The 25,635-nt window shown below is 46.6% G+C and overlaps 1 protein-coding gene across 4 annotated transcripts in view; it reads left to right on the top strand.

Moving 5' to 3' along the window:
- The first annotated feature begins 4,029 nt into the window (after positions 1-4,029).
- Positions 4,030-25,635, top strand: part of SPATA20 (spermatogenesis associated 20) — a 2,403,479-nt gene continuing 2,381,873 nt past the window's right edge. For all 4 annotated transcript variants that reach the window (XM_078654432.1, XM_078654437.1, XM_078654433.1 and 1 more), the window contains exon 1: positions 4,030-4,268. The gene's annotated coding sequence lies outside the window, so the exon portion shown is untranslated. The remainder of the gene's footprint in view (positions 4,269-25,635) is intronic.

The raw sequence follows: 25,635 nt of genomic DNA, 5'->3' as shown, positions 1-25,635 counted from the left end.
GAAGCTGTACAGCAAACAATATCGCAACACACAATGTATCATATAAGGAGCAACTTTCTCCATGCTCGTAGGGCAGAGGTGGCTTTCCCATGAGCATCTTGACTGTGGCTGCCAGCTGGCTGAGTTCCACTGTCCAATGTTGCCACCTTTCAGTGCACCACGAGTATGCTCAGAAGGGACCTTCAATATGGCTCCCAACCGGTTCGGGCCCCCATTCCCCGCAGTACATGAAAAGTAAGCGAGAACAAATTAAAACATAGAAATAAATGAATGCATTACATGTCATAATTTTGTACTTTATTCTTATCACTATAAAAATATACTATGCAATTAGAAATTAGCAAAATATACACTGTCACAAGAGCAACTGCACGAACAGCACCACGTTATTATCAAAGCTGCGTATTACGCATGCGCACCCTTTCCCACCAAACTTATAACTACGTCAGGTCACGTGAGTGTGACTGACGCATGCGCAGAAGCAATTTTCCAAGCGGCGGCCATGTTTAGGAACACGGATTAGTTGTATTAGAAATACACATACGCAAGCTTCCTCTACTTCGTTCGAATATAAAATAAAAGATTAGTAAGACGTACAAATTTTATTAATTGATTACACACGGGCGAGGTTCATGACTCGAGCAAGTCGCGATGCGAAGCTTGCTCTATCAGTTACATTTTAGTTGGGCAAGGGCAAGCCAGTTGAAGACTGAGGAGAGACAGGTCTGGACCAATGAAGTGTCCAGATCCGTGCCGGGCCAAGTGAACAGCAGTTGCGTGTTGTCTGCGTAAGCTATTATTTTAGCGCCCAGTCCCTCGGCCAGGAAGATCAGGGGGGTCAAGTATATATTAAATAGCAGTGGACTTAAAGTGGACCCATGTGGCACCCCGGTCGAAAGGAGCTTAGCCGAGGAAGAATAGGGGGGCAGCCACACCTGCTTCGAACATTCAGGAACTATAGCAGTCCGAAAGGAGAGACTGATAATCTCAGAAACCTCGGCGCAGACCACCTCCGCCACCCCACCTAGAACCCGGGCGGGACAGGGGTCGGCGGGTGACCCAGACTTCATAGATTTCAGAACAGCTAGGGTGTCTGCCTCATTTGGGGGAGAAAAATCTCTGAAAACCTGAGTGAGGGAGGGAGGAGATGGAGGGTCGGCCATGACCTCGGTGCTCCGCCCAAGACAAGTGGAGCACAGTCTAGCCTGAATCCCAGCTATTTTAGCTGTGAAAAAAGAGGACAGGTCCTCACACCATTGTGCGGAAGAAGGGACCGTTGGTTGTTCGGCACAAGGGGAAAGAAAGCTCTTAACAATAGTGAAGATTTCTTTACTAATATTGTTGGCCCTAGAGATCCTGCCAGCATAGTAGTCGCCCTTAGCCGTCCTGATGGCAGCATAATATTCCTTCTGAGCCGCACGCAAAGCACCCTTAGCAGTAGGACAATAGGCACGTCTTCAGCATCTCCCAAGTTTTTTACAGCCAAGCTTCAGTTCTTTCAAAGCATGCAAGTACCAGGGCGCAGAGGGCGCAGAGCGATTGTTGGCGCTAACGCCCTGATTCGCAGAGGCCCCCACCCCTGTGCTGATCCAGGTGTTAAAGCGATGCACAGCAGCGGGAAGCTCAGAGCCTAACACTGGGCGCCCCAGGTGGAGGGCATTGGTCAAAGCAGGGAGATTAGTCTTTGGATGGCAGGTGTTAGGTGGAATATCACAGGATGGCTTCTCTAAAGACCAGGAGAACCTGATCAACATATGATCTGACCAGGTAAGGACTTCTGGATCTGATAGCGTTAAGGCAAAGTTGGAGCAGACTATATCCAAAATATGGCCCCCCGAATGCGTAGGCAGCTTAACCCACTGTGTTAGCTGGGCTAAATTTAAAGATTCTGACAAACTGATTGAGTCCAGCGACTCGCCAATGTCCACGTGAATGTTAAGGTCACCCAAAAGGAGAAATGTAGGGAACCTCAAGGCACGAGGCACAATCACGTCCTCCAGAGCCCTGAGGAAAGGTCCAGAAGGGCCTGGGGGACGATAAACCAGTGTTCCGCCCAGCGTAAAATGGGGTGAGAGGATGAGGGAGAAGTGAAGAATCTCCCCATCTCCCAAATCGCTGGAGGACTCGCTGTGGAAAGACCAAATGTCTCTGAATACAACAGCGGACCCTCCGCCTCTCCCCGCTGCATGATCAGCCCTAATGATTTTGAAGCCTCTCGGGGTGGCAAGTTCAACCACAGGGGCACAGGAGTTATTTAGCCACGTCTCCGTGATGAACAAGATGTCGGACAGAAGCTCAAAAATGTCGGCAGCATGTTTGACCATCGAATGAGCATTTATTAAAGCTGCGGTAATTGTATGTTTGCTGTTAGATATAGGGGTGGGAGCAGCCGGGATTTGGGAGGGACCGAAGTTGCATAGGGGACAGATTCTAAAGAAGCAATCGGAGGCATCCCATGACCTAACGCCTCTGCATTTAGGTTTGAGTGCCAGTAACTCCTCTCGGGAGTACCTCTGAAGGGCTGCCTCTCCTTTAGGAGGAAAACGGGCAGCATGGCCAGCGCTGGGCGCACCCGGAGCGCGGATGGGCGCAGACGGGCTAACCTTTGGCTTACCTTCGGCGCACCAACGGCGCGCCTGCTGCGCGCGTCCGGAAAGACAGACACAATTTATGTGTGCACCTCCCTCCCCCAGCTAGAGCGCTGCCACTAGTCCAGCCGGGGTCCGGGACTACACCTAAGATGGCCGCCTGCCCTCCACTCAATCGGCACAGCAAGCCGCGGTGGAACGGGCAGGGAAGGGACACCTCAGCACCCCGAGATGAAAGATCAGGTATGCAATGTTACACAGAGGGGATAAACAATTTAAAATCAAAAAATCAGCGTGAGCGCCTCAGCGCGAAATGCGAGTACAGCGAGGGTTAAAATGCAAAGTTAAAAGATATGGAGCAAAGTAAACAGATGATGCCTCTGCAGAGCAAAACGGGTCCGAGTAGGAGCTGCCACCACCTATCCTAGCCGTAGGTGGTGGCAGACATGGTTAGTCCCCCACTTTGTTTTTCAGGACTTGTGCCCTAGGAGTACCGCTAACATCCAAAAAAAAGCTTAGCAATTGGTGTTGGTGTTATGTTCTAGAAGTCAAGAGGTTAATAAAACAGATAGGGCCAGATGGATCAACAGTCCATTTTATGAGTTCCTAATTGCGGATTATTGCGGTTTGCAATTAGAAAATCACAAAATGGAATGCATGAAAGTGTGTTTAACACTTTCTGCGATTCCTAGTGGATCGCAAATTACCTACCTCATGAATATAGAGGTAGGTCGCAATTAACGACCCCATAGGAATCGCACAGATCATGGGGATGGTGGCCTGCTGGGGTCAGCAGACCACCATGTGATTGTTTTTACGTAAAGCAATCTTTTTTTTTGTAAAGCAGCCCGTTTTCCTTAAAGGAAAACAGGATGCTTTACAAAAGAGAAAATGTAAACGTTTCCTTTCATTTTCTAAGAGCAGGCAGTGATCCGTGGGACCACTGCTTGCTCTTAGAATATGTATTTACAGACATTCACAAAGCAAATTGGTAAAATGCGAATGCTTTGCGACCACATTTCGGTCTCAAAACATTAATGCATACAGAAGCGATTCGGTATTAGGAAGGAACGCCCTAAACACGCCCCTTCCTAATATCGAATCGCAAACCCATTTTGCGATTGTTACCGAATCGCAAAATAGGGTTTGTTGCATAAGAAAAGCATTTTTATGCGTTCGCAAAAGGCCGATTCGCATCGGCCGTTTGCGAAGGCAAAAAATGCTTGATGCATCTGGCCCCTAGTATATTATCTACTTTAAAAAAAAAAGCACAGCGAGCAAACGTGAGAACAACGTGACTGTGGAGCGACAAGGGGTGACATTGATGCCCAGCAACATGGCACTCATCGCTTGTACATTTTCAAGACAGGTTAGCATTCTAGCTCTTTAATAGAGCTCGACGCTCATTGCGCGTAACATGGAACGTTGGAGAACTGTAGCCGGTCACCTGGGGACTCAGTGGAAGTTACTCTCGGACCGCGGGTCGTTTCCGGGGAACGTAGTCCGTCTTTTCCGGGGCCAGTGTTTCTGTTTTGTCACCTTGCTGGGGCGTGGTAGCCGTACCTCCCATTCTAGTAAACTCGTTTCGTCTGCCAGTCAGCATCACCCAGCCTTTCTTTTGGCGTTTCCGACCTTCAGTTTTCGTAGAAGTTTTCCCTAGAGTCGAACTCAACATTACAGGTAAATTCGGTGTTTAGGCCGTCCATCTATAGACGGGGAGGTAAGTTTGCTTGCATTTTCTGTTACTCATAAGTTTTGGCATGCTTTATCTTTTCACTTTAGTAAGAAGTGTCACTGTTGCAAGTATCTGAAAACCTGTATTGGGAACTCAATGGGACCGGTGGCATTCAATACGAGTTCGGGCTTAGACGTGGCTAAAAAGAACAACATATTATGTAACTGTTGTGTTGGCTTTTCACTTAGCTGTAACTGCATGAAAACTATATAATTCACACATCTTAAAGAAAAATACGTGCAAAGTTAACTACTTTGTGGGAAGTTCATTGTTCTGATAAGAAAGTTAATTTGGTGTGCGATTACTTCAGATGTCTGTGTGTGTAACGACGATTTGAATCGTTCATTGATGCACAGGGTAATAGTGATGCGTAATTCTAGTGCCATGAGGTGCCAGACTGACAGACACCACTGTAAATATGTAGGCATCCTATTTTATGACCTGTTGGCTTTGCCAATGGTATCTAGCCATGCCCAACAGCCAGGTTAACATTTTAATAAAAACCTAAAAAGTCTTTGACGCGACTGCCCGCACCACGCATACAAGCGTCTACTAAATGACGCAGATGTTTTTTTCATTTTTAGTTACTAAACTGAGTTTGATTGGCAAATAAAACAAAAGGGAAACACAATCACAAGAGACCCCCCTCCCCCACGGGCAATAGGTGTCAACAACACTGCGTCGGGTGGGAGGGACATGAAAGCTACTTGGGGTATGGGAGAAAGCAACATGGAGAGCGCAGGTGGAGGGGGAAGGAACACCGTGGAAAGAGTAGGATGACGCAAGTGGGCAAAGCAACATGGAGGGACAGAATGGGGAAGCACACTGGCAAGCGCAGCAGGGAGTTGGGAAGTATTGTGACAGAGAGCAACACTAGTGCAGGGGGAGAAGTACACGATGACGACCACATACAGGCAGTGCTCGAATAGCAAGTAGTGGAAGCAGAGACGCCACTCAGTTAAAAAGATGATAACGAGGCAATGCTCCGTGGGCGGTACAGACATAAGACTGACAAGCTAAAACATGAATCAGGCAGATGAGAGTGCCAGGAAATCTAACCAGTGATTAGCAATGGGCAGGCTCCAAGCCCCTCTTTGTTCTTGGGAAGCCACTGTGTGCCTAACAACAGACAACTGATGCCCTGTTTATTAGTCTGGACCTTAAAATTACTACTTCACAGTACAAAATAGGCTGCACTCGGTATAAAATAGGCTCCTACAAAATCTGCAGAAAGATTGTCTTTATGTGCTTACAGACCTTTCAAAATGTATAATTTTTAGTATTATGCAATCGAACTGTACCTACTAGAAACCTGTTGAGGCCTGACTTTAGGCTGTACCTTTTTGTTTTACTAAAATGATGTGCTTGCTTTAAGTATTTTGTAGTTTACACTGAGAGATGACATGCTATAACAAGCATTTGCAATGCAATAGGCCTCGCATTACTAAAAGTTTGAGCTGTTAGCGTTGCAAATAATAAGGCAATGCTAATAAATCAAACATTTAGTAATGCAAGACCGATTGCAGCGCAGGTGCCGCAATTGTACCACAAGTAAAGAAATAGAAAAAAAACCTCTATTTCTTTATCTTTGATATAATCGCGGCACCGGCGCTTTACTTTTAACATTAAAAGTAAAGCGCAGGTGCCGCGATTATACCAAAAGTAAAGAAATAGATGTTTTTTCTATTTCCTTACCTTTGGTATAATCACGGCACCCGCGCTTTACTTATAACATCAAAAGTAAAGCGCGGGTGAGCGCGTCACGCCTGTGTTTGGGCGCGCGCATAGCTCCTCCCACGGCCTATTGGTGTCTATTACGCGCTTGGTGCTCTTAATAGACACCAATAGGCCGTGGGAGGAGCTATGCACGCGCCTCTGGCCAATTGCGTGCAGTCTTTTACAATAAGACGCACGCAAAGGCCAATGGGGGAGCTGAAAAGGAAACGCCCAAGCATGTGCGATTCCTAAGTCAGCTACCCATACCCCATTTTTCACCTCCAAAATGCCTCGCGCAGTGCAACGCTAGACTCAAGGCCTAAAAAGGAATCTGAACTGCTTTTTTTGTGTGTCCGTAACCAAGATACTTCTGGTCATTGTGGGAGATTTTTGATTTCTGGTACTCGTTCAGTTGTGATATCCAAATGGTTTTAACTTACGAGTCTTACATTCTGATGTGATTAAATTGATATTCTAAATGACATTAGGATTGTTCTCACAAATGCACTATTAAATCTGATAATACATGATCTAATCTTATACTTCAGTTGTTTGTGATACACCTATGCTGGTTTAATCCCCACAGTGCATTGGGCCTTTTTATTTGACGAACTGCAGAACTCTTCATTGTGGGAGTACTGGGCACTACTGTTATATCTTGGGCTTAATGACAACCATCTCAAACATAAATACTTACTTCGTTGTCTGTTGTCACACTTCATGGTTTAGGAAAGAAATGCCCACATGGAAAATATTGGCCAGTGTGCAAATGGGTCCTAAATCTGTGGCCAAGGCATAGATGCATCAAGCGAAATTGTGATAGCAATTTCCTCCTCTGCAATGCATCAAGTAGAAAAGCAGCAAAAAGCGAATTCGCAAAACCCGTTGGAAACCCCCTTCGCGAATCCATATTAGCCATTATCAACCGATATTGCGAAATCATCTGCGAATTCGCAACCAAATAGCGAAATCGCAAATAAATCGCTATCCACATTCATCACAAATCGCAATTAGCGAAAATACCATAATTCGCTAAATACAAGTCACAATTTAAGGAGAAGCTAAACCAGGTGGTAACCGTGAAGTCAAATTGGCAAAAAAAAATATTTTCCAAACAACAAACCGGTGTTGCCTCAATCAAACACACTTAAGGAGACTCAGTAGGAGCATGCGGAAAGTCACAATGGCAGGTCTCTACATCGTGGCAAGGCGGCTGAGGCTCCAGGCTGCAGCCCAGAACCGACGCAGAATCCATGAGCGCATCTTCCGGCTGCGGATTACACTACTGGGACAGACTGAAGAGGAGATCTACTCCAAATACAGGCTCAATGGGGCAATGATTACGAAGCTCATCAGAGACCTTGACCCCCCGATGCAGCACCCAACATGGGGGACCAATGCCGTGCCCACCCATGTCCAGGTCCTGTGCTGCCTGCACCTCCTGGACTCTAGCAGCTTCCAGGGGATAGTCGCAGTTGCAGAAGGTATATCCCAGAGTACACTTTCACGCTGCCTACAGAGTTTCCTTGACGTCATGCTGAGCCGGATACATCACTACATCACCTTCCCAACAACCCAACAGAAGCTAATGCAAACCAAACTGGACTTCTATCATACCGCACATTTCCGCCATGTAATTTGCTGCATCGACTGCACCCACATACACATCTGTCCTCCCGCAGAGACTGAATACATGTACCGGAACCGCAAGTCATATCACTCCCTCAACATTCAGATGGTCTGCAATGCGAAGACCATCATTACAGACATTGTGGCACAATACCCAGGGAGCACGCATGATTCGTTTATCTTGCAGCACAGTGGCATACACACCCGCTTGGCCAGGGGTGAATTTGGGGAGGGACACCACCTAGGTAAGTACACATGCCCTCATACAGTATGTTACCACCATGTTGCGGCGCATAACAGGCACTGACCCTCTGCTCCTCCCTTCAGGTGACAGCGCCTACGCCCTCCGTGAATACCTCCTCACCCCATACTTCAACCCACTAACACCACAGGAACGGGGGTACAATGGTGCGCATATACACACCAGAAATGTGATAGAGCGGACATTTGGCACGCTAAAGAGTAGATTCCGCATCCTCCACAGTACTGGCGGGGATATAGCGGACATTTGGCACTCTAAAGAGTAGATTCCGCATTCTCCACAAGACTGGCAGGGCCCTCCAATACCGGCCTGAGATCTGCTGTCGCATCGTAGCCGTGTGCGCCATACTTCACAATATTGCCACCAAGCAAAGGATACCTGTTGAGGTGTCTGGTAGTGAGTCGGAAGGGGACGACCTGTCACCTGCACATGTGCATAATGCACACGGGGAGAATCCTGCTGAAGGTCACAGGCGCCGCACGCACAACACACAGAACTATTTCTAGTGCATCCATACCCCTCACACAACACTGCACTCATGCAAGCCACATCAAAGATTGACATGAGGATGATTTGTTTTCAGAATAAAGCTTGTGTTTATTTCACATAGACTCAATGTGCCTCCATCAGCAACAGAAATGGGTACGGTATACACAAATCTTGGAATGGCTTAACAGTTTCTTGGGGTACCTTTCGTCGGCGGTGTCAAATCATACCTGAAAGACACCACCGACTTTCTCCTAAAAGTCGAGGGAATGCAATTTGATTCAATAACGGAATTGATGGTGACAATGGACGTTACGTCCTTGTACACCCAAATTCCTCAAGATGAGGCACTGGAGGTGTTAGAACTTTACCTTGAAAAGAGGGCTTGGCCTCATCAAGTCCCCACCTCGTTTATTTTGCAATTAGCTGAAATAACACTAAAGAAAAACTACTTCAGGTTTAATGACAAATTCTATATGCAGATCAAAGGTACGGCCATGGGCTGTCCCTATGCGCCGGAGATGGCCATACTGTACATGGCGGAGTATGAGAACAGATTTATTTACTCCAATAATCCTTACAGCAAACATATCAAACAATGGGTGAGGTACATCGACGACGTGTGGCTCCTGTGGCAGGGGAGCCACGCCGAGTTGATGGACTTCCACCTGTGGATCAACAGGAGGCACCGAGACATTAAGTTCTCACTGGAGTCCAGTAATGAGAGAATGACATTTTTAGACATCGAGATAAAATGCACTGATGGGCATTTGATGTCTTCTCTTTTTCGAAAGAAAACGGATAAAAACACGATTCTTCATCACCGGAGCGCACACCCCAGAAGCTTGAAGGACAATCTGCCTTATGGGCAGCTGCTTCGGATACGAAGAAACTGCTCTGAGATGAATGAGTATGAGAAACATGCAACTAGGTTTTGTGAAGAAATGAAGAATCGTGGGTACCCCAAGAAACTGTTAAGCCATTCCAAGAAGAGGGCACACTACACTCCTCGGGAGTGTTTACTTGAAAGGAAGATAAAACAAGATATGGACAGGTTGGTCTGTGTCACGACCTTCGGACCAGACACACATAAAGTACGGCAAATGGTCTTAAAAAACTGGCACTTGCTAGAGGAACTTGACTGCTCGTTCCCGCGACCTTTGTTCGCCTATAAGAAAAATAAGAGCATTGGCCAATGTGTAATTAGAGCGGATGTACTAACCCCTAAGCCAAAGAGCGATCTACTCTCAAAATGGGGGTTGAAACCAATAGAAGGGCACCACAAGTGTGGAAATTGCATATCGTGCGACTCCACAATTGAAGGGTCAGAGTTTGAACACAGGGGAGTAAAATGTAAAAACACCAGCTTCTCGAACTGCAAGACACGAAATGTGGTCTATGCAGTTGTTTGCGCCTGTCAAAAGATGTACATAGGAAAAACGACGCAACAGGTCAATAGCCGAATTACTCAACACAGGTCAAGAATAAAAAAAAAGGTCGTGAGCGCTCCAATGGTCCAACACTTTTTGGACTCAAACCATAGCGAAATGGACTTCAAGTGGACCGTTCTATGTACTATAATGCAATCAGGAAGCAAAGGTCCTATTGACATTGAGGATACACTCCTTAAAAAAGAGGCTTACCTCATCTTGAAATTTAACAGTACACAAAATGGGCTGAATGCCCTTTCTGAGGTGTCAAGACTGTAACGGGGAAATTGTGTGGGGCTCCACTGACGTTTGGCTAATTCCTCCGTGAGTGAAGGATACAGCGCTGTCCCCAGATTGGTGTGGGACCAGAGATAGCCGCGTTGCAACATCAAAACTACATATCCCAGAGTTCCAACGGTCATGTGACCGCTTTAAGTAACTAGACACCCGGGCCGCCGCCCTCCACAGTGATCGAAGGATTCACGAGAGAAGGTTGCTGCAAACAAGGTGAGCCGGGAGAGGGGCGTATCGATGCTTCCAGCGTCTGACACGCGCACTGGGGGACTAAAATTTGCCCTCTGGTTTATTGTTTAAACAGCCCTCGAACCGGAGTAAAGAAACACGGAGACTAGTGTGCGGGGCACATAAGGACCCGGAGTTAGAAAACATACGGGAACAAGTGCGCGACGCGCACAGCGGGATACCGATCTTTCCTGATGAAAATTGTGAGACGGAGTTAAGCCGTCCCCGAAGCCCGCGGTGCCCTCCACCAGGTATGAAGGCTATAAGAAGCTACCGAATATGGGTTAGATCTGACTTAAGCCCTATAGTGTTAAATTGATCTTGCCTTCATCCTAGGTCCAAAACATCACCGCATCATAGGGAGACGCCCGTACACGGACCCCTAAGCTAAACTAAAGGTATGTTCTGCAGTGTTTTTGCAAAAAGTAACCGCAGGGTGAATAGTGAGACTGGCACTAAACGGGAATTCTGAATGTCCCTTAGATTGCAGCTCCAAAGACCCAGACCCAGATATAGGATAACTACGGCTGGCTACAGTTAAGGTAACATGGATTTTAAAGATGGTATAAGCGGATTGTTAACATGAGGCTATGGGAATAGACACTGAAACAGTGTTCTTTTTTCCTTACACACATGCAGATAGAAGTGACAAGGCCCTGAGGAGAACCCATAACAGCTGTATGGAGTTCGAAACGCGTCGGCAAAAAGGAGATGGCAACATTTTTTTTTAGAAAATACTGATAACTACTGAACCATAGAACTGATGTGTCTTGATATCTCCTTCTAACTGTGATTTTGTCCATCATTGTTCCTTATATTTCAAATCAGTAATGGTCATTTAGGCGAGGAATTGCGACTTGCCCTTTGGAACAAGTGGAAATAGATATATATGTTATGTTGTGTACAGTGATTGTATTTTTATTTAGTAATGTTTTCTGTTTTTTGGTAAATGTTATGGTCGAAATTGATGTTTGTATACAGTACATGTGTTGTGTTTTTACTCTGACATAAAACCAAAGATTGTTTTCAAAAAGTACTTGAAGAAAAGGTAAATAAATATACCGAACATATCTAATTAGGATTGATGTGTTGCTTACCAGTAAGAGCTAACAAATAAGGTGGGGCGGCACTTTTTTGTGTGAAATACGATATTTATAAGGTGCAGCCACTCCCACAGTCTTATGGGCCTAACTCCTTCATACTAAAAAAAAAACAAAAAAAAAAAACAAAGGGAACTTTGGCGGATCAAGTTTCTGATGAATATGACCTCGGATGAAAATAACATGGAACTTTAATGGTCATGTTTTTTAAAGCTTAGTAAGAATTTGATTCAGTTAAAGTAGAAATACAATTATCCAAATTCCTTGAAGGCAGTGGTCTCACTGCTTTCAGTTCTTTCAGTGCTTTCAGTTCTTTCAGTTCTGAACACCAGAAGAGATGCCCTTTACGATAAGTTGAACACTGTAATGACGTCAGGTCTTGCCGATGGGCGCTTTCATGTTGGTTTATGATGAAATAAGGGGATAATAGTGTCACAGTAGGTTTACCAACTTTAACAGTAAACAAATTGAATTTCATCATGAAATTTTATTAGCAATAAGTATTGCTGTTTAATGTTGTTTAATTGTAGAATCAAATAATTCTCCTAAAAATGGGAATTTGGTTCCCGTAACCTGTCGAGAAATTGAAAAAAATTGTTTATTAAAAATCCAGCAAGAAAGTTTATGTGAAGTCATTTTTTATTGGAAAATATAATTGCCAAGCATTGGGTTTGGGGAGTGATGTGTGGATTTGTTCACCAATGGAAGACGGGCACAAGAAGAATGAGAGCTCCACATTAATTGCCTACAACTCCTGGCATGTTCTTTCACAATCCAATGTTTGACAAGGGACGAAGTGACCTGTGGCATCCTCGTACAGATGGACAAAATCTCAGCATTGCGTTATAGCAACTACCTGGAGGGTACTCAGTCCAAAATGCTGGTGGAGTTGGCCAAGGATTTTTTGGCAGTCTACAAGGATCAGTGCCACTCAATGATAACAGATTATCTGCATGTGAGTAAAAGACTGCTGGCAGACTACATTTCCTCATATTTCTAAGATGCCAGTGCTTGGAAGTTGGAGCAAGAGGTGTTTCAGGAACTGATTCTCAGCTGGCGCCCTTGTGAGGTAGACCTCTTTGCCTTCCTGCTGAATCATCAGCTTCTCCCACGCTTCAGCTGGTAGGCAGAACCAGGAGACAGAGGCGGGGTGAATGCCTTTCTTCTGGAAGGGTGAAAAGGGGATGAACTGTGTTTCCTTTGTTCGCAATTATTGATAGGGTTATGACGTGAGTCTGTGGGCATATATTACTTTTGTGATGCCTATTTGGAGATCTGACATGTGAAATTGTGTGTTTTCAATTCTTCTGGAAATTTCATGGAGTTTCGGATCCCTTCTCCCCTGTTTTGGACGTTTCTGATGGAAGGCCAGGATCAGTCACACCAACATATTCTGCATGGGTTGTTCTATCTCATGGCCTGGCATAGCACAGGAAACGCTGGTTGCTCCCAAGCCTTTTGGGACAAGTTGCCTTGTTCATTTAATGAGCATTGTCGGAGGGTACAATGAAAAGATTATCGATCAGCAAGAAGGCAATGGTCATGTAAGTGAATGGCAAGGGAGCTAGATCTCATGGCGCAGAGGTTGTACAAATCTTGCCTTTTCTGCCTGAAGTGGCACAGGTTGTTTTTGACTATAGGGTGGTCCATGCTTTCAGATCTATGATTTTGCAGGACCGTGGAGGAGCATCGATGGTCTGCAAATCCATTTTTGCTGTAAGATTATCTTTTTCCCTGGAACCTCAATATTCCAACATTTATAATTTACACTTGGTCCTGAATCGTTTCTTGCCTTGGCCTCCAAACTATTTCTGAGGAAAGAACTTTCAGCTAGGCTCCTTCAGCCCAAGGCCTATTCTATGGGTGTCTGGTAGATATAATGAGGGCTGCTAACCAGTTGTCAAGAGAGCACATTTAACGGGTTTTATTTCAAAGTTTTGATGTATGGGACCTCTTTGGTTGTAGGATTAGGAGTAAGTTTACAAAATGTGTAATCCTTGTCTCTGTTCCTGGCATAGAAAGTACAATTCCCTTGCCAGTATGAAAGAAAGTTTCAATTCCGATAAGGACAGAGGGGTAAGGATTAACCACCTGGGTAAGTAGACAGTTATTTTGATGGCTCGCCAGATGAACTAAAACAAGAATGGTGGAGTATACATTTTCTTGTACGTCATTGTTAGAGATCACTTTTGTCCTTTCTTATGAATGAGGCAGAGTTTTTGTTAAAGGTTTTGTGGCTGCATTCTAACAATTGTTATTGTGCTCATGTTGTGTAGTCTATTGGACTGAGATTTTTCTATGTTTTTTTCTTATGTGTGAAGAAGAAACAAGTGTAAATTTTGATGAGTGGTTTGGATTTTGAAGAGCTGACTTTGCACGAAGAAAGAAGGAGAAGATGGATTTCAACTAAGATCATGTTGGGACTCAGACCTATTCATTGGATATTTTGATTCTGATGTCAAACCAATTTCAGAGATCTGGAAAATGTAGTTCAGACTTTATTGTAATGTTTTTAGGACTGTTTAATGTAATAAAGAAAGAAGATTTTACTCATTTCTTGACTCTGTTCTTAACAGAACTGAAACTCCTTTCCTTAACACTAAGAGATGTTATATTCACCAGGAGACCCAGACAGATAATGTATACAATTCCAATAAAAAAGGTACCATGAGTACTTGATAGACCCTTGGCACCTAATATTTTTACATCACACCATGATGGCTGGAGTTAAATGCTAGAAAAATATATATGGACACTAAAAAGCTGTAATTGATGAATAACAAGCCACGGGTGAGAGCTGGCCATGTTCTTGTGAGAGTTCTGGATCAGCCCTCACACCCCCACAAAATAGTCACCATCCAAACTGTTCTTAGGTTGGTCCATAGCTGCATTTATACCTGACAATTGTGACCGCTACCTGACGGCTTGAAGAGGTTGAGAGGGAAATTCACATAAACAATGGAAAGGTTAGCTGTAACACATGGGCTTGCATGTCAAGAATACATGTCTACAATCTTGAACTTGGCAGTTTCTTATCCAAGATGAAAGATTATAATACCATTTGTAGTATCAGCATGGCCTGGTGCGTCAAGATGGCGGTCACACTCTAAGAGTTCTCCAGACCCCTTTATTATCCGCTACCATCCTGACTCTCCTCCTGTGAAAAACATCTAGTTGGGGCAACTCTATCCTTGGGGCGCCCACACCTGCAGTGGTCCTGATCTCGAAAAGGCATCTGCAGGGATTGAGGGGGCAGCCGGCAGCGACATGTGGAGCGGCCTGGGCTGCGATAAAATGGGGCAGAGTAGCCTGTGCCTCTGAGGCTTGCTGTGTGAGCATTGCGAGATATCCTGCCACCTGAATGATTCCTGAAGCAGACGACTCTGACCCCGTTGATTCCTAGCGCAGTGTTGGACGCCTAACAGCCCCGTAGCAGCTAAGAGGGCGCCCAGCGAGTGAAGGAGGCCAACGCGACCCACAGCAGCACCCGAGGTGAGGAGGGAGCGCATGCAAGGAACAGCGGAGCAGCCACACTGCCTTCAGTGACGGCGGCGGCCCTCAGCTGCCTGGGCGCTGCCCGTTGTGAAATGCAATAGAGGCATTCGGGCTGCGGTAAGCATGTGGTATTGGGTTTCAACAGACCTACATACATTGCAAAAACTCTCGATACCTTAGAATAGAAGTTGGCACGGAAACTGAAAATGCAAAAGACAAGTTTATTAAGACCCCATGGGGTGGTGATACGATCCTACAGCACCCTTCGGTAATGCAAGGAGTATCACCCCGAACATCGAATACATGGCTTCTTTTATACAGTTTACAGGAATTTGAAAAATAGGCGGTACACACTTTACACAATTTAGGTACCTATAAGGGCATTTTTGGAACACAGCCAACTTGTGGGAGGAGTTTAGTACCACTGGTCAGTTTGGAGAACATTCCTAAGCAGTGACCGATCATTAACCTTGAAAGCCCGAATACGCATGTGCAGGCTTGACCATTACTAAAAATAGCCAGTTGCTGGGCAGATCGAAATGGTCATCAGGAGAGAGAAAGGACAAAAGGGCACGATGACCACGAGGCAGCGCATTCACTCAAAATGGAAGCCAGGAATACAAAATGGCCTCCGGTATATAGTCAAACTAACAAAGGAAAGTTTGTGTAGCTGAAGCAAATGCTAACCCAATCGCTGTCAAACTACGACAAGCAGGATGCCTCGGGAGGGCCGCTGATGGGTGTGAGGCACAGAGCTTAAATGTGAGGGACGCCCGGTGATGACAGGCACCCTTGGTGGGCTCTCCGCCGGCAGACCCTGCCTCCTCTGACGCCAGCAATGGAAACACGAGTGTTGTCCGGCCCGCGATTGGCTGGACTCCACGTCCACCTGCTGGTACCGACTGCGAGACCGAGCGCTGTGGAGCTCGGGGATCTCTTGCCTCCATGTCGGCGTGCCAAAGGCGTTGAGTGTCTCCGAAATACATAAACGTACTTGCCTGGGTCCTGCTGGGCTGTGGGAGGCTATCCAGGCAATCGACCTGCGATCGGCAGGATGCCTCGGGAGGACCGCTGATCAGTGAGGAACGTATGGAGCTTGAGTGAGGAGAACACCCTTGGAGGCTTGGTGCCCACGGTGGGCCCTCTGCTGGTGGACCCTGCCTCCTCTGACTCCGGTAAGTGGAAGCAAGTCCAGTTCGGACGTGATCAGTGGAAATCCACGTCCACTAGCAGGAAAGCCCCCCCCCCAATACATGGATGTTGAGACTAAGTGTGGGACAGAGTGCTATTGGGCTCGGGATCTCCTGCCTCCAGGCTGGCAGGTCAGCAGCGGCGGTGAGTGTCTGTGGGAGGAATAGCTGATGACCCTGGGGAGCGTCTTCGTCTTCCCACTCCCCCCGTATAGAAGTGGACACGAAGGCCGTGAGAGTGGAGCACACTGGGGACCCAGTCCGTACTTCCCGGGCTGAGGCTGAACTAAATCAAATCCACTGATGGCCACCACCATACAGCTGGAACAGATCCCTCCTGTCTCAGCAAGAGTACTATGGAGACAGCACTGAGGAACTGACTCCCTGAGAAGAATCTAAAAGTCCCTCAGACCCCTAGTCAGTGCTTCACAGTGCACAAATGCCCACATACTCCTGAGAATCATCGGGGCGAGCTGTCAATCACTCCTCTCGATTGAACTCACCTGTCCCGTGATCTCCCACATCTTAGGCGCTGGGCAGTCATCATGCACAATCAGTGACCTGAACAAATAACCACAGCAATCTTGGGCGTTCCTGCAGGGGCAGCCCCGGTGGCCAGAGGTGGTCCTCCTGGGCCCCACCTGGCTGCAGTCTCCTGCCAAGATCCTCTTGGGGCTACAAGACCATACCACGTGGCAGAGCCACCTATCTCCTCAAGGCCTGCTGAAGATCCGGGAGCTTGAATGAAGACGTGCACGGTGAGGTCAGGCTGCCCACTCTGGGAAACCAGGCAGCCATGGGGAAGGACAGAGGGGTGAAGCCGGCGTCGACACAGACCCGATTGGAGCAATATGCAGTCAGTGGTCCTAGCCATTGCGAGACCGTGCCTCCCACAACCAACCACCCAGAAGGTGACCTGGCTACCATCCTGCGTGATGGAGACCAAGATCGGGGAGGTGCGAGTGGACATGGCCCTCATCTGCCAGGACCGCTGCAATGCAACTGCTCGCATCACCAAGGAAGAGTCCTGCCTTTTGGAAGTTAAAGATGATATCTGTCATCGCAGATACATAGGTTACCACTAACCTGTTCAGCCGGATACAGCAGGAGCGATGACTGAAGCTAAGTTTCCCTTTCCCTCTCTATGGAACCACCTGCGAGCATAGGAAAACTCAGCAGACACCACTATAACAGGAGAAGGGGAAAAAAGGGACAAAGGAAACAATAAAGATGCTGCAGCTAGGAACACCAATAGGTGCAGTTGAGGAGTTGTCTGGCCTCACTTCAACAGGTAGCCCCGTGCTCCCTGTGTGAAAGATAATCACATAAACATCAGTTCACAACCACTTCAGATTACTATCAATGTAATATGTGAGGAGTTACACTTACTTAATTAAGCTGCCGCACATATACCATTTCAAAAGGCACAAAATATCAAAAATAAAGTAAATGGAAAAAGTAAATATAGTTCTGGATCACTTTTTTCCTCAGTGATGTAGTTCCTCTGAACACACAGAGACAAAGGTTAATGTTCAGTAATTGATAAGCTGGTACTTATCTGCAAATGGGAAACCATTGGAAAACACCATCTGTATCATTCGGGGTTTCCTCAGGATATGATCTCCAATGAATAGCCAGCATAAACACAAAATACTCCAAGCTTTTTTCTTTGCAGCTCCACTCTTGTGGAAATGTTATAAACAGGAATGAAGATAGTTCAGATAATCACTTGCCCTTCAGTATTCCTTGCGTGCTCCTTGCGTGTGAAGTTTTATCGTTATTAGCACCAATATGCGCTTTTCACAGGAAGTTGAAATAGTACTGAGAAAATGCACTCCAGCGCCACAAACAATTAACCAGAAACAAGCACTACTACGCACCTTCCGCACGTCGATCTTTTTCCAGACTGAAATCGGCAAACGGTTCCAGCGTTGACTTGCGCGAAGAGGAATCCGGATTGCCGGAAGTATTCAGGGCCGAGCTAGGCTTTCCTTACCTGCGAGCAGCAAGAGTCAAAACAAAGTAAATTAATCCAGTGCGGAAAAGCGCTCTGCTTCGGCATACTCACCGGATTTCCTTGCTCACGAGTAAAACAATGTAACAAATCCAGCGCAGAATGCGCTTCGCTTTAAACAGGCACAAAATCTCAAGAGGATCGCGGAATCCACAAGTCAAGCGGCCAGGCTTGTCTAATTCCGCTGAGGTGAAACAAGTTAACATAGGTCTTCAGACTGTCCGATCTCCATTATCAGGTGACAAGCATCTGATCGGTCTAAAGGAGGGGCTTATGTAGTAGATAAGAAGACTTCATGCAGGCAGCAGAGAAGACGCCTGTCTGCAGGTTTTATGGGAGATGTAGTTTAATGCATTCACTCCCACATTCAAACTATATGTGCCTGCTCTCCCCTGTGAGAATTATGACAATATCTCAACCCTACAGACGCAAGTTAAACAGGTCCTATCTGTCGTGTGTGCGAGGACGGGAGCTCGAGAAATATAAAACTACAATGATGGCCACCAGTTTTCTTCTGCGCATGTGTGGGAATCAGGTCGGGTGAGTCAAAGCTCGGCCTTCCGCAAGCGGCAGCGCTTCGCATTCTAGCAGTTGGAAAGCGTGCCATTTCACCTGTTGTTCCTCCGGGTTTCCGGGCTCCTCACGTCTTCCCGGCTGGTGTTGGTACGTCGTCCTGGCGATCCATGGCAGCTTCTCACGGTGCGTCTGCGGGCTCCTTAACGTCGTGTTGTTTCTTCCTTGGGTTTCTTGGAATCTCGCGGTCATCGGACCTGCAATTAAAAGAGAAGAACAGATTAAGTCGACGCTGATTCTGGGTTCACGGTAACAGCGCTTCGGCACTGCCATATTATTTCTGCTATTAATTACCCTGCATTACTTACCTGTTTCTGGGCTTCTGCGCTGTGAGGACCCGCTTTTTCCTTCTTTTGGAACCTAAAAAGTAAAGCATAGCGAACATTATAGTACCTGAATTTAAGGAACATTTATTTTACCTCATTTAAGTTCTGTTAATATCTTTTTACTGCGTGCTACACTAAGAGGATAGGTAGATACACACTCAAACATGTATATACATATTAGCTTGTTCCCAAAAGGTTCTTGTATTTATCATACCTCATTATTTTGTTCCTAGCACCAGAGACAGCCCTAAACATTGTATATGTTACCACCCAATTTACTGAAGAAGGGAAACTTTAAGGTAGTGAATAAAGAAAAAGACGAAAACATGTAAAGACAAGTAGATGTTTATTTCTCTCCTCTAACATGTGCTAACTCCCTCCTATTTACAGCCTATCACCTTATCCAGACGGCTCCTGTGGTGTTGAGCAACAACTTGAAATTTCTTCCCTTTTATTCCTTGTTATGTTTCTCTTCTTCCCCGGATTACAATTGCTACCTTGTCACTCTAATAGTGTCGGGTGCAATCGGTGAATTGGAGAAGTTGTGGACCTGACTTAAAATTCATGACGTTCCTGCGGAAACATAGGTGAGATCATTACACTATCCCACACGACCGGCCTCCATAGATGGTCCGAGGATGCAGAAACCCGATCCTGAAGGGAGAACCTCCACCTTGTGGGCCTTCCTGAGGGGACGGACCCTTCGCAAATGACCACCTTCATTGAAGACTGGATCAAATGCTGGATGCCCCCGAATGTCTTGTCATCATGGTCTGTCGTGCGCTTGCACCCAGTTCGCAACCTGGAGCCCCGCACCGACCAATAATTGTGAGGATCCTACATTTCAGTGATCACAATGACATCCTGCAAGAAGGCCGCTCCTGATCAGACTTGTTCCACAAAAATTATCACCTTACCCAATTACACAAAGGAAGTGCAGGCCCAAAGAAGACCATACATCCATGTAACACAGAAACTGCAGGCCCTCAATCTGCACTGTATACTCCTCTTCTTGGCCCGTCTAAGGTGATTTTTCAGAACAAGTCACATTTCTTCGATACGCCGGAGGCAGCACAGGCCTGGGCGACTGAGGAGTGCCCAATCCGCCCACTGAAGAGCGCCCCCCATCTGATCCTCAGAAGGTGCCTCGGTTGGGTGGCACACTGGGTCCCAAAGAAGGCGTTACAATGGCTCCCCCCTTGAGAAGAGCAGGTCGTCGGCATCACAAGAGCCGCCAAGAATCTTAGAGAACTCTGACAGATCAGACCCGGCACCCGGAGAGAGATCCACGACTCTCCAAAGCCAAGCTCTGATGACACCGACCTCACGTAGCCCCCAAATCATAATTCAAGCAATACCGTCATCAACAATTTGAACTGGAGGAATACGAGTCTTTAAACGCAGAGGGACCCAACACGTTGCGCCTACTACGGTCCAATAGCTTGTTTTGCTAAACTCTAACCCCCAGATGCATCAAGAACCCATTTTGCTATTCCTTAATAGCGAAAGATAACGATTCGCTATTAAGGAATAGCAAAATGCAATGCATGAAGAAATCACTAAAAAAAATAGCGATTTCTTAAAATTCCTTAATTGCGACTCGCAAATTGCGACTCGCAAATAAGGAATACCTCCCCATTCATTCCTATGGGCATGAATGGGAAGACATTCTCAATTTGCGAATCGCAATTAGCGAATCGCAAATTGAGAATGAGATTTCAAGGGTGCAGGGGTGTCCAAAGGACACCCTGTTGCACCCCTGAAATTGATCTGTGCACATATGTTGCGCACACACATGCCAAACTACCATGAAGTTCAACTTCATGGTAATTTGCAAGCCTTTTAGCGAAATCGCTATTTTTTTTAACTTTAATGCATTGCATTTAAGGAATCTCAATTTGAGATTCCTTAAATCCAAGTAATCGCAATTTTGCGATTTATGCATTTGGGATGATGCATCCCAAATGCAAAAATACCGGTCGCAAAGGGGCAGATTCTGAGAATCTGCGCCTTTGCGAGCAGATTCTAGCTTGATGCATCTGGGCCTATGTGTTTGTTTACAGAGCAACAGATGCTCCAATTGGAGAAGTATGGGGAGTATGGGCAAGGGCTGTTCTCCCTGCTCTTGTTAGTGTTACTCTGTTTCTCTGCAACACTGTGTACAAAGTCCTCAATGCGTCCCCGGCAGTCCATGTAATGAAACTAAATGCATCCAGTTGCTCCCAGGGCCTAACCATTTGAAGCATTAAGGCTTCTCGCACCTTTTACCCCATACATCACCACTCTATCACAATGTCATGGCCTTATAGCGGGGGTTAACCACTTAGAGTCCTTTTATGGAACGGTAATGGACTCTTAGATCAAATTAAACGGACAGCGATGTTAGAATATGAACAAAGGGTCACCCCAGATGTCCTTCTACTGCAAGAGACGCACCTGATGGGAAATCGATGCCCCTTTTTAGCACCTCAGGGATTTGACAGGGATGGAACTCGGGGTTTTCTAAAGGGGCTCGCAGAATGGCGATACTTATCCAGCACTCCCCCCCTTCACACCGTTCCACACAACTAGCGACCCTCAGGGCTGGTTTGTCATCCTTACAGGTACCCTGGGGGACACTACTATCAATTTGATGTCGTTATACGCCCCCCCCAGCAAACTTAGAGCCTTCTCTCCAAGCCACGGTAGAGATAATATCCTCCCTCTCCCAGGGTCTGACAGTGATTGGGGGAGACATCAACGCTGTTCCAGAATCCATCAAAGATGCCACTGTTACACCATCGTCCCATAGTAAACTAGGTGCCAAATGACTTGGAAATTGGACTTAGAAATTTGGCCTCTGCGACATCTGATATACCTGGCACCCTAGATTACTACAGTTTACACACACATCTATAGGAAAGTGGGTTTCTGTTGCAGTAACCCCCCCACTTTTTGTCCGGACTACTGATGAACTTTGACTTGGTGTGCCCTGGGTCCCTGCAATCAGGTTCCCAGGATCTGTGTTCTTTCCCCAAAACTAACCCAATTGCATCATTAGCCACAGGTCAGCCCCTGGTAAATGGTACCACTGGTACCCATGGCACTGTGAACAGGGATGACCTCTAAGGGCTGCAGCACTTATTGTGCTACCCTTAGAGGACCTATACCTTTACACACACACACTGCCTTTGCAGGCTGCGTGTTTTGGTGCAGAACAAAGTGAAGAGTCGAAATAGCACACATCCCTGTGTGCCATGCCTACACCCCACTGCCCGGGCATAGATCAGTCACCCCTTTAGCTGGCTGCACTATATCAGTGGTGAGGGTACAGGTGCATGAGCCCTGAACCCCTACAGTGTAACCCAACAGTGTCTAAGTCCATTCTTAGACATTGTAAGTGCAGTGCTGCCATTATGAGTATATGGTGCTGGGAGGTTGTCATTACGAATTCCACAGCACCATATTGGCTACACTGAAAACTGAGAAGTTTGATATCAAACTTCTCAGCACATTAAACCCACACTGATGCCAGTGTGAGATTCAATGAAAAATGCACACAGAGGGCATCTTAGAGATGCCCCTGAAAACTAACCTACCACTACTGTCCAGACTGAGTGGCTACTTTCAGCTGCCATCACTAAACATGTTTCTGGACCCCTGGGTCGAGAGCCTGCTGCTCTCTGGGGCCTGAAACAATACACATCCTGGGACGAGGTGCCAAGCCTTCTCCCCCAGGATCGGCAGGGTTCACAAAGGGGAAGCTTCAAAGGCTTGCTGCCTTTGTGAGCTTCACGAGGCCTCTTGCTGCTTTCAGCAACTGGTCCCCACTGGTTCAGACCCCTACTTTGGGCAGGAGAACCGGCAGGAAAAACAAGTGAGGACGAGAGGTGTGCCCACCTCTGCCAGCTCCACCCCTCAGGTGGGGGAGGCGTGGTGAAGCACAACTCTCAGTCCCCGCCATCTTGTACTGGAGGGTGGCATAATAAGGGGTGAACTCACCCCAGGGAAGGGACCCATTGGTCCCTACCTTTTACCGACCTGTAACGCCCCTTAATCTAGTGTTTAGGGGCACCCCTGAACCTTTCTTCCTCAGACAAGAAGAAACTACGAAATGAAGAAGGACCGAACAGGCATGCAGCAGCTAACAAGAGGAAGACGCCCACTGACTTGGCCCTAGCCCTACCGGCATATCTCCCCCTCGGACCTGCTCTTGCAAAATCCCGGTGCGTCCTGCAGCCAGCAACCTCAAAAACCCCGGAGGACCTGCCTGCCTTCATCACACAAAGACTTTGTCTCCCGTGAACACCAGATTTGTTCATCTGCAACCTCTGGCCTTGGCCGGAAACCACGAATCCGCACCACTCTACACCTGCTATCCACGGACGGAGCTCGTGTGGGCAAACACCACAAGGAGGTCACCCCGGCGATCCTGACCCATGATCCGGTGACCCCTGACCTGCCTCAAACGTCCAGCCAACGCCTGCAGTCTAAATCCAGAAGGCCCCCCTAACCGCGACCAGGAGCTTGTGGAAAAGTAAATTTTGCCATGTTCTGTGTCCCTACGTGTCATCCATCATATGTTATGTGTGCATGATTAAATATGCATATGCATTCCCCATGTTCGATTAATGACACAATTATAGTTGTGTCCACCTCTAATATGCCAGTTTCTAGTCCTCGTGAATACTACGAATATCAGGCCTATGTACTGTCTACGTTGCCACGTTTCTCAGTGCGCACGTTATTCCATTATAAAGTCCCCGTTTCTAGGCCTCAAAAGGGCCTGGACACCAGATTCAGCTCCTGTCTCCTGAAACCTCGCTGAGGAGCGATACAGCCCCCACCTGTATCCTCGACCCTTCACTTACTTCCTGCCTCACAGTGCCCGGTTCAGCCTGGCTCTGCCTCTGAGTCTGCCAAAAGTATGTTATAGTTCCAGTTATCAGTTCAGTCCTCCTTCTCTGCATTCCTAAGCCACTGACCTGCATCAATAGTTTCCGTCATTGTCTAGCCTTCACGTCTCCACGTTAGAGAAATACTGCATTTAATGGTCATTTAATATTCTTCATCACGTACTACATGTAGAATAATGCATGGTCCAGTCTTAGAATCAAGTCAGCCTTTCCCCTCCTAACTTCTAGTTTATATCAACATGTTCTCTAAACATCAGATACTAGATACTGTTTAGGTACATGTCGCCCTGACTCTCCAGACTTCAGTCTCTGCTCTTAGCACAGAGTTCATAGCCCCCAGCTTCTCCTAGTGATACGTCATTGCTAGTTTGCGCGCACCATCAGGTTAGAGGTCCCGGCTCCTCAGGTAGCCCCCTCCATGGTTTCCGCCCCATTCATGACATATTCTGTTACGTTTGCATCACATGTCTATGTATACGCCCCGTTACACCTCTTTTTCACCCTTATCTTTCGCGACTGCTACGCGTCACACCCTTTGCTCCACCCAATGCTCCGCCTATCATATGTACTGTAATGCAACTGTTTTACTATATATGCTTGTGTATTGTTATTAAATGCTAGCGCGCTCATCCCAGATCCAGCCCCAGCAGCTGCTGGGCCCTGCCATCCTATTCCTATGCAGGTTGTCCTGTTCCTGTCCTTTATGCTGTAATAAACCTGCGAAACTCCTACTACCTCGAATTTTGACTCTTATTTATTGAGCTATCTGTTATTCATTTATACATTCAAAAATAGGGTATTATTTATTTATTTACCACAAGCTGGTAAGAAGATCGACCCCAAAATGCACCCGTGCACCCGACGCACCACGGCCGTGTGTGCCCAAACCTATGATGCCTAACCAACCCCTAACTTCCCAACTTACCTCTCAAAGTGGTAGTCGCACCCAGAAGACCTTCGTCCCCAAACCTGCAGTGCCTTTGCAAAGCGGAGGTTCCTTATTGAAAACAACAGGGCGCCTGGCGTCGAAACAGCACCCTGCACCAGGCCGCCCCAGTGCAGCTGAGGGTGCACCTTTGGTGCTACTTTGTTAATCCATTTGCCCTTAGCTAAAGTCCAGGAATTTGCTCCCACAACCAAGTGGCCTGCTAGTCAACAGCCACCAACTTGAGGCACCCTATTCCCCATTGGATAACATTGGGCCTCAGCACTCTGCACCCGCCCGCCCTAGTGCCGCTGAGGGTATAACAAGAGTGTATCCTTGACCCTGGGGGACCCCTGAGTCTACCCCCAGAACCTCAACTCCCACTACCGAATACTTACCTAAAAACCGATAACACTATTTTCCTCCATAGGATAAGATTGACTGTTTTTCTGTGAAAAGTTTTTTTAAGTGTGGAGTTTGAGAAACTAAAGAAATTCTTTAAAATTGCATAATCTAACAAAAACGATTTTACTTACCTGTTTTCAGGATATATCTAGATATACTACTCTGTGTAAGTCTAGTAATCTCAAAGGTTATTTACCTGCTATTTTACTAAAAAGCCTATTCAAGTCTATGTACTGCATTTACTAAGTATTGCATTTCTCTGCATCCATACTGTAAATCACACCAAAGTGCACATACAATTATTATTCAAACTGTATTCCAATTGCTTTACTACTGTAAAGTAG

This window comes from Lissotriton helveticus, chromosome 7 (genome assembly GCF_964261635.1).
Source record: "Lissotriton helveticus chromosome 7, aLisHel1.1, whole genome shotgun sequence".
Lineage (NCBI taxonomy): Eukaryota > Metazoa > Chordata > Amphibia > Caudata > Salamandridae > Lissotriton > Lissotriton helveticus.
This window is presented reverse-complemented; position numbering and strand designations above follow the sequence as displayed.